We start from the raw sequence: 10,000 nt of genomic DNA, 5'->3' as shown, positions 1-10,000 counted from the left end.
GATTTTCGTGCTGAAGGCTCGATTCTGACCTTCGTCTTATCAAAAATATGATGCGCGCGCTGCCTTAAACGGTTTGACCGGAGCGACTAGCCCAGAAACTTGGGATGCGGCGACTTGAAAGATTTCGGCAGAGCCCCTCTTGCTCGCCCTCTGGTGAGTTTTAGAGAGACTCTGCTCCCAGGGTAAATTCATCACTGGTCTTTCATTGACAATGAAAAGCCCCCGTGGGAAGTGGTCAATTAAGTAATTATTAATAAAACTAGGGGTTCCATATTGGAAGTGAAGTGCTGCTCCATGTAGAGAAAAATGGTGGGCGTGAGACATGAAGATATCACATGGTGTTGGAGATGGTTGGAAAAATATAGTACAAATTAATGTCGTAGAAATATGCAAGTTTGAAGTTGAATTCTTTTGTATTTTTTAGTTGAGCCTTGTTTTTTATCTTGACGCGTGCGTTTTTAAAACTTCGCACTTGCTTATTTTTGAAGGCATTTAACAGACGCAAACACCCAAGAATAATATTAACTTGAACGATTTATTTTTACTGGTACATTTAATTTTTTTTCACTCATCGTAGATTTCTACTACTTGCAATATATAGTGATGAAATAATTGTCAACAACAATTATTCTTCTGATAAACTGCTATCAAAACGTGATAAAACGTTCGCTACCCTGATGAATACTTCCCGAAATACTTAAATTTACACCTTGCATGAAAGCTACTGAGTAACTTACCCTTTTTACGTAAAAAAACTTCGAACGCTTCCCTTTGCATCAATGATTTCGAATATATAATACTCCCTTCGAACGCCTCCTTTCGGATCAACGAATATACTCAAACAAGAGATTATGAGCAATCGCAGATTCAAGTCTGTCAAACATAAATTCACCTATCGCGGGCTTTCTACGCAGTGGGGCCTGGGAACTGTTAACAAACACATAACTTGAAGTCGAGATATCAGGCCAGAAATAGGAGGCTGCCCTGTGCGGGCAGCAATGCATTAATGCTCGAGCATTGAGACGAGAACTGTGATTCAAGTTAACCGATTTAGCGTGCCGTATTCTATGTCTAGAGATATGATAAACATATCAACCACCTTTATTTTCTCTATACTTAAGTTACGGCTACATGTTTTCTTCCAATTAAATTAACAACCCGAGAGCGATAAAATTAAACAGAAAAAGAAAAGTGTGTCGCAAGATCCACTACAGCGAACTTGCTCGCTGACTTACTTGTTATTAAGATACACTTATTTTCTGATAAATAAGAGAAAGAGGTGTGTGGAGGCTGACCTGTGGCAAAAAACGCAATACTCACACGGACAGCGTCAACCAGCAAGCTCTCTCAACGAGGCGAGGAAGACATTAGGAGTTATGACATGCGTCGAACCTGTAGATGGAAGTGAACGAGAAATGTTTACACAAAAATTAATGTCACACCCACCGGATTAAAATCAACACAGTCGTGTAGTCTGATTAGCAGATAAGTAATGGACTCCCTCTTCACACAGCGATTTAAATAACAAGAGCGCGGGCATAAAATGTATTTAGCTCTTCCCCGTTGTCCCAAATAATCTAACATGAAATCCTAAAAGCTCCAGTATATTGCGAAACAAAGATGGAAGGTTCAGTTTAGGCGTACATTAAAGTGGCAGAAGGCTAAAACAGGTCTTGAGAGACCAAAATATGTCAATTTACCAATTAAAACTTCCCAGTCTTTCTTGACAGCAGTTACCTACAAAACATCACAAAATATAACAGTCAGTTGGTTCAGAACAAAAATTATCTGACGTTTCAATGTTACACTTTCTACTTATCAATGCTCTCTCAAAACGGGCTGGTCTTTCAATGATTAGCGACGAAAGCAAAATCACAAGCAACATACGCAAAACAATATCTTTTGTTAGGACTGCGTCTCGGGTTTGCATAACTGTCGAGGATTCTCCCAACTCTCCCGAGTGTTCAAATGAGACTATGGAAACACTGAAAAAAGTCCTCTATTGCTTTTATAAAGTATTTCTCAAAGATAATTCGGTAAATGAAGGATTTTTTAACTTCTAGATTGAAACAGATTTTCTTGATACAGGCTCATATTTCCTACCAGCCAATAAAAATGCGCGTCTGACAACACATAAAATTCGTGTGATGTCACAGCCGTGTTTCCATACTCCCCCGCATTAGCCTCCACTGCAAGCTTTGTAGTTCCAGTCCAGTACTGAGAATACAAATATGGTCTATTCGGAGACCCAACTAAGAGTAGTGCAAAAGACACAGGTGCGTGACAACAAATTCAGTTACCAAATCCCTAATTTGACTTTAATAGCGTTCATACTAAAAAAAAAAAAAAAACAGCTGAACAGCTGCAAAGACATCAAAAGAAAGTAAATTGTTACATCTAAGTAATCTCATAGAGGTTGTCCTTGCTTAAGCTTGACCAATAACAAAGAAATACCTTCTCCTTGTGCCATTTGCCATACCGCGCGCTGTTGAGATCAAACCAACCATTTTTCAGTCAATGAAAATATCAAACGGGCGGTAGGTGGAGGCATAAGAACTTCGTTAAAACGCCAAAAGATTTGCATTTCCGTAGGTCCTGAATTGGATTTAAACTTCCTAAGGAAACGACAATCTTTTGGCGTTGGAACACAACTTTTATGCTTTCACCTACAGCTGTAGCAGCCATTCGGGATCTTTGGATCGGAGGAAGAGAACGACTACGAGTACTTACGAGTACGAGTTTTCCGTACGGGGCATAGGGTTTGTAGGCCGACATTTTTCGAAGTGCGCGTGCTCAGAACGGAAAACTTGTACTCGAAGTAGTCCTCGTCCCCGGATCTAAAGGTCCCCAATAATCGACTAAAAACAATCAGGGAATATCAAACGGCGTGAAAATTGTTGCGCTTTCGAAGCGCCGAAGTTATTAATTAAGCGATGAACAGCAGATGAAACTTACGCACGATTTCTTAAAAATAGTTAGGAAAATACTGAGGGGATTTAGAAAGGTAAACACTGGTCACTAAGAGGAGTTATTGCAGAAGACTACTGGTCAACTCCTTACAAAGATCACATCACTGATGAGGAAGCATGCTATTGGACATGAAGACCTCTTAACCTGGCACGTCAAAACAGACGCAAGCTGAAGTGGTATGGGCATGTCTAAATTTAAAAAAACTTACTCAGACAATACTACGAGGGGAAGTGCAACGAGGAAGACAGGAAAAAAGATGAAAAGACAACAGCACAGAATAGACAAGCGTGACGTTGAGCGATGTCCGAAGAATCTCAAGAAAGAGACGGATATGGTACAACTTCTAAGGCGCCCCCCACCCGTCGGCCAGGCAACGCGATACATGTAGGCATGAAACGATTTTAAAAATCACACAGTGCAATCCATGTAGAATTTTAAAGTATAGATCCTGCGTCAGAGTTCACAAAAAGGAATCGCTTATGCTCCCGGGCCCTCTATCTTGATGCACTAGCCCACAAAACCAATCAATCGTAATTAATCCGTAAGTTAACATGAATAGACTTACCTCATAGCTTGACCTGCCACGAAGAAAATATTAAGAAAAAAGAACGTCTTTAGTGACAACAAGGCATGATTATATGGGAGCGTACAAGAGTATAATAATATTTAGTACAAAAATATGGAGGCGCTTTGAAGAATATGTCGAAGCGTATAAAAGTGAAATAAAGTTCTTGGTGACTGGGGTTAAGGACCAAATTCAATCAGCAACACTGAAGGATTCAAGAATTACTAATAAGCATGAATTCTCTACTACAATAGTATACTAAATTGATCGCTCCCGGTATGGGCTTTTCAGGGCCTAAAAGCGTCCCACAACATCGGGCCGAAAGAATGCATAAGGCACCTCTGGCAGCCGCCATACTAAACGGTCCCTGTCTGATGTTGGAGCACAGCATCACAGCCAGATGTAATTAGCTGTGAGTCGATTTTGATGAGGGAGGAAAACCTAAACTCACGAATCAGATTGAGATCGAATGGAACTTAACCAACATACATGCATGTACTACCGCAGAGGTAAGAGGCACCGTTTATGACCAATGGCCTAATATGACTGCCACGCCTCAGAACTGCACCCTTGTTTTCAACTGAAATTGCAAATTATATTGCCAAACGTCCCAAAAGCCTTGTATATCAATGAGGACACACACAGTTGGGTGAAACCATTTCTCTAGCATCGCAAATCGTTCAATTCGGGTTGCCATCAGAATGTCAAAAAAGGCTTCGCTTAAGCTACTCTTTCATTTAACGCACACCTTTACTGCTGATAGCGCTGCTTCCGGTTCGCTGAGAGATGAATGGATACAGAGTACTGTTAAGCTTTTCATCGACAGCATCCTAACAGACGATAAAAAAAATAAATATTAAGTAAAAATTGTACCGGGTGCAATCAATGATAGAATTCGCAACACTTTGTTTAAATCCAGTGTGGAGAACTATTTCATTAGCGACTGATTTGGTTTTGTATTACGATGCCTCGTGATTGGGTTAAAAAGCTCGCGCCATATTCTCAGCCAACCAATCACAAGTTCCGCACGCGTTTTCCCGCTTTTCCTATTCACGAAGACTACGAAAATTGTACTCAAACGGTTTAATGGTCAGTTAAATCCGTTTGTGTTGGCCTGTAGCTCCACTCGCGCGTGCACTCGAATGAGCGGGTGACGCATGCGTAATGCTGATCTCGTAAACCCCTCATTTTTCTTGATTTTGCAAATTTACTCGTTTATATCTCTGCTTCCGGACGGTGAATTGTTTTCATTTTTTGCGTGTTAGCTGGGATTAATTTAAAACGTCTCTCTTTCAAATTTTCAAAAAAATTCTGAAGGTGAAGAGACATTTTTGAAACAAATGATTTTTCTGAGATCACTCCCGATCTCACCCTTAGATCCCTTGCTTGTAAAGCGCATTTGAATATATTAATAGAAAATGCGCTATATAAATTCACTACCATTACCGTTACCATATATTATCTGGCAACGCTGAATAGGAAGGTTTTACCGTCCCGTTTTTTCAAAAAAGACAATATATCTTGATTTTAAGGCTCCAAAAAATGTCTTATATCGTTGCCATGGTAACGTTATTTTGGAGGAAAATGTGATGTGAGAAATCTATGATGGGTACTTAATACCCTCGCCAAAATTTCGTCTTGATATGATCATCCTAACTGTATCTAAGGACAGAATATGTTTATTCGTTTATTCGTTTGAAAAAGGTAGAAACTATTCCGAGCCTCCTTAAAGTCAACTACAACAAACCGAAAACCGCTCCACATTTAATTGCTTTTTATCTCGTGAACTGTCAGATTAACAACACGTTTCAGGCCTTGAGTTTTGCACTAACTCCAGAAATAAGATAAGCAGGGACTTTTGTCATAAAACTCTTGCTTCCTGACCTCCATAATATCCTTGACTACGGGGACCCATCGTGACAGCTCGTAAAGTGAAGTGCGCTCTTTTCTGGCTGGTTTGGTTCCTTTCCTTGCACCGGAGGACTATTTGAAAACAGTTTAAGCAAAACTTTAATTTCTAAATCTATGAACATACCGAGTAAGCTTGATCTTTAGGAAAAGAGAATCTGCTAGTTTTCTACATGTTTTCCGACTAGAGATTACCCAGAAATACAAATGTTGAACTTGGACTGCGCCTCGTGTTTTTTAACTCGATAATACAATGCTGCTCGTTTTTTGAACAGTACATTAATACTATGAATAGCATTTTCAAAACTGATAAAGACTAAACTTCACGCAATTCTGAAGTGTACATTTATATCAGAAGATATATGTGAGTGAACAAAGCAATGAGCGATGCCCTAAGCAAAGTCTGCTTACAGTTTGTATATGGACACTTTTGCGCGAACTTAACTCAGATTCAAACGACTAACATTGAGTTTACGGTATATAAAGCCAACAAGTCCAAACCAGCAAAGCCACATTAATGTTCCCAACCCATGACAGCAAGTGAAACAGACAACAATTTGTGGGGTAATGGGGTAGGAGATGAAGCACTCCTTTAGCAGGTCATGAAAAGGCAGGATAAGTAAGTTGCCCGGCAAAGAGAGGTCTCGATCCTCTCCAAGGGGTTACAATCCCCAAGACAATGACAACAAGTTGGCAATGCGAGGTTACAATCCCAAGGCCACAATACTCTCTAGAGAGTTAAAATCCCTCACCTGAGAGGTTCTTATCCTATCTAGGGTTGCGCCCCTTGGTTTCTATGGTAACCGTGCTCGATCAGAAGGCACGCAACCCTAGTACGGTGAGTCTATGGGGCAAAGGGTGACCCGCATGGGAACACTTCATCCCCTAATTATTTTACAGGCGGCATTTAACCCTTGACATCAGAGAAAAGTGTCATTGACATGCCAACACGGCATGCGTCCATGTTAAAATATTTCATTAACTGTAACGAAACTATAACGAATATTTGCTAATAAACTGCTAATAACGTTATGGAAGGCTTGGTAAGCCGCGGATATTTTACAACTAACTAATGGCCCATGACGTGCCTTGGGATATGCTATTGAGGCAGCTAGGAGGAAAGGAGGGAGGGCAGAGAGGGAAATTTCAGTGCAGATGCTTGGACTGAAGTGTTTTCGTTTGAAGCCAAACAGAAATGACGCAGTACCGAAGTTCAGGGACTTTGATATGCTAGTCCTTAAGCACGTGGCACCTAGAATTGTGATTGGGTAATAATGTGCATGGTGTGATGTTCGCGTGAGTCGAGGTCGCTCTGTAACGAGAGAACGCGTAATAGCCTTAGCTCAATTACAAATCCCTTACACTGGTCATGGTTGTCACATTAACTTAAATTTATAAGGGTTTATAAATTGGCTTTAATGTTCCCAACCCATGACAGCAAGTGAAACAGACAACAATTTGTGGGTTAATGGGGTAGGAGATGAAGCACTCCATTAGCAGGTCATGAAAAGGCAGGATAACTAAGTTGCCCGGCAAAGAGAGGTTGCGATCCTCTCCAAGGGGTTACAATCCCCAAGGCCATGACAACAAGTTGGCAATGCAAGGTTACAATTCTCGCCAAGGAGTTACAATCCCAAGGCCACAATCTCTCTAGAGAGTTACAATCCCTCACCTCAGAGGTTCTTATCCTATCTAGAGTTGCGCCCCTTGGTTTCTATGGTAACCGTGCTCGATCAGAAGGCACGCAACCCTATTTAAGACCAAAACGCTTTCTTCTTTATGCTAAGAGACGTGTTTTTTCGAGAGAGAACTCTTCGCGTACTTACGCCTTGTACAATAGGGACTCCAAGATAGGACATGTTCTTTATTATCGCACTGCAAAGCAAAAAAAGCTCCTCAACATTTTTGCAGGAGTCTTTTTCATATTAAGACCGTTTATTAATAAATACACCTTGTAGCCAACTGGCTGAATTACGTGAAAATAAAAAATTTACAATAAAAATGTATATCGAGAATTTAAAATATATTACATACAATGGCTAATGATAAAGCTCTCTCTGAACCTGTTTGTCTAGCAGACAGGCGCCGCAAAAGTGCGAGTCGATCTCAGATTATAGTTACAGTTTAAGCGTTAGCTCTGCATGAGCATTCACAATGGCGAGGGACAGGGGTACCATTATTTAGATCCCATGGAAAAATGGTTTAATCAAAGGAGTTGATAGAGCGCGTTTCAATCGAGTGTCGTAAAACCAAAACCAAAGTAATTACTTTGGCCAATCAAAATGGACGGAGACAGCCAAGTAAACCAAAAAACTCGAAGTAATTACACGAAGCCGACACAAAGCGCGGGACAACATGTGCACGCGCAAGCCACGATTGGTTTTGGTTTCACTTCTGATTGGTTGAAAAAAATGGCGAAAGAACTTTGAACCAATCACTGAGTGAAGTAATGCAAAACCAAAGCAATTCGCTAATTACTTTCGACACTTAATTGAAAACCGCTCTAAATACAAATTAACCATCGTAAGAACATCTGTGACCTCACGTTTTAACCGTTTGCCCTCCGTCGAAGCTAAAGGCTGGTTTTCACTGGCGACGGAGTCGGACTCGGAGTCGTAATCAGAAGCGCAGAGCGATACGATCTAGTGAAAATCAAACTGTGGGAAGCAGAATACCGATTCCGCTCCTAAAGGTAACGTACATACGATCCAGAGAAAACTGCATTGTCGGAGTCGGAAGCCGAAGCGAGAGAATGAACCAATCACAATCCTCGATTCTAAGCATTGTGATTGGTTGGTTCTTCCGCTTCTGCTTCCGACTCCGACACTCTAGTTTTCATTGGATCATAAGCGACGGAGTCATAAGCGGAGTCGCAAGAAAATGAGAACGTTCTGATTCTTCCGACTCCGATTCTGTCGAGCTTATGACTCCGCTTACGACTCCGATCTTTGATTTTCACTAGGTCATAAGCGCTCTTACGACTCCATCGCTAGTGAAAACCAGCCCGGGCAAACGGCTTCTACATTTGTTTTCGTTAGGACAAAGATTTATAAAGTTAACAAACCGGTAATCTGAAGGAATCTGCTCATGCTCACATAGTTTGGGTAAGTTTTCTTCACTGATACCTGAAAAATAAAATACACGTGCAAACAGTGCAATAGCCTAAGACAGAAGGTCTTTCTTTGTATTACGACAGCTTGTTTAAGTTTTCCATTTCCGTTTGATCGACGTTTGACATTTTCTTACTGAGACTCATTCGTTAATTAAGCATCTTTTTACTATTCTCTTAAAGTGCCAATATGATTAGAATGTCACTTCCTTTTTTCTTTAGATTTTGAAAGTGTTTTAAGCTTTTATCCAAAGGCTGTTTACTTTGAGTGTAAGTTTTGGATTTCACAGTCCGCCATTGCTTTCGTTCAAAACTGACCGAATGAACCTCAGAGGGTTGGATCCAGGGAAAAGAGTCATTTTCTCACTAGCAGCTCATGCACAAAGTGTTGTCCATTTTGCTATAAATTTCCATAGTGTGTTATTGCTTAAAAATAACATACTAAGGAAATTTAGAGCAAAATGGACAACATTTTGTGCATGAGCTGCTAGTGAGTAAATGATGACTCTTTTTCCTGGATCCAACCCTCTGAGGTTCATTCGGTCAGTTTTGAGCCGCCCAAATATATTTTTTTGGAAGGATGCGCCACTTCTTCTACTTTTACCCTTCCCAGGTTCGTCTTTTAATTTTGTTTACATCTTGCTTTTGCTAGCATCGCGCCAAAAATCACCGCATTTACACGGCTCTGCAACCTCAAAATCCTGCTCGATTTTCAAGCTTCGCTCAGGTTTTTTTTATCGCTAGATGACAGAGATGAAGCAGACAGGAGTCATGGATCATTAGAATGTGAAAAGTGCGAAGCTTGAAAATCGAGCAGGATTTTGAGGTTGCAGAGCCGTGTAAATGCGATGATTTTTCGCACGATGCTAGCACAATTATAGACTTTCTACGTGACCAAGCCTGGGAGGCGAGCGACCTTTGGAAGTGGGAGAAATTCGGCTAAATTCTGGAGGCCCTCGGCCTTGCATATTTATATAGTATGCAACGACGCGTCGGATCTGAAGAGGAAATCGAAGCGTCCCAAAAACACATCAAATCACTCAGGACAACGCAGAAAATAGTGGGTGAGTGAACTTTGTTTATCTGGCTCTCCATAAATTGAATTTTCGAAAAGAACCATCGCGATTTGAAGTCTTTATGGAACATTTTCCTCGATCAGTTGAATCGGTCCTTACGACTGTCTCAAAATAACGTGACGTAACGCGCTCTCGCATCCTTAGGGTTGTCTGCCTGTGGTACAGTTAGTACATATATCACTACGGTAAAAACTACGGTAAGAACGTCCAATCTTTCTCACCAAGAGGGTACTTTAAATAGAATGTGACGCTATTGCCATAAAATTTAGGATCGTAACACTCTTCAAAATAATGTACAAAAGAATGATACGAATCTTGTTCAATATGCTGCAAGCGAAACACAACTGAACATTTAGCAGCATCAAAAGAGGT

General features: G+C 40.7%; 2 long non-coding RNA genes across 2 annotated transcripts in view; both read right to left on the bottom strand.

Annotated features, from left to right (window-relative positions):
* The window catches only part of LOC137988550 (uncharacterized), a 3,774-nt gene extending 1,292 nt beyond the window's left edge, over positions 1-2,482 (bottom strand). Inside the window, exons 1-3 of the long non-coding RNA XR_011120800.1 lie at positions 2,455-2,482; positions 1,701-1,737; positions 1,296-1,392 (exon numbers count right to left, since the gene is read on the bottom strand). This is a non-coding gene — a long non-coding RNA (uncharacterized lncRNA). The remainder of the gene's footprint in view (positions 1-1,295; positions 1,393-1,700; positions 1,738-2,454) is intronic.
* A 1,799-nt stretch (positions 2,483-4,281) lies between these two features.
* On the bottom strand, positions 4,282-8,590 carry LOC137988551 (uncharacterized). Its single transcript, XR_011120801.1, has 4 exons — positions 8,508-8,590; positions 7,270-7,318; positions 5,420-5,518; positions 4,282-4,365 (listed from the first exon to the last, which is right to left on the bottom strand). It is a non-coding gene; the product is annotated as an uncharacterized lncRNA (long non-coding RNA).
* Between the last annotated feature and the right edge of the window lie 1,410 nt (positions 8,591-10,000).

The sequence above is a fragment of the Montipora foliosa genome, unplaced genomic scaffold (assembly GCF_036669935.1).
Source record: "Montipora foliosa isolate CH-2021 unplaced genomic scaffold, ASM3666993v2 scaffold_420, whole genome shotgun sequence".
Lineage (NCBI taxonomy): Eukaryota > Metazoa > Cnidaria > Anthozoa > Scleractinia > Acroporidae > Montipora > Montipora foliosa.
Note: the sequence above shows the minus strand (reverse complement) of the source record. Positions and strands in the feature narration are given on the sequence as shown.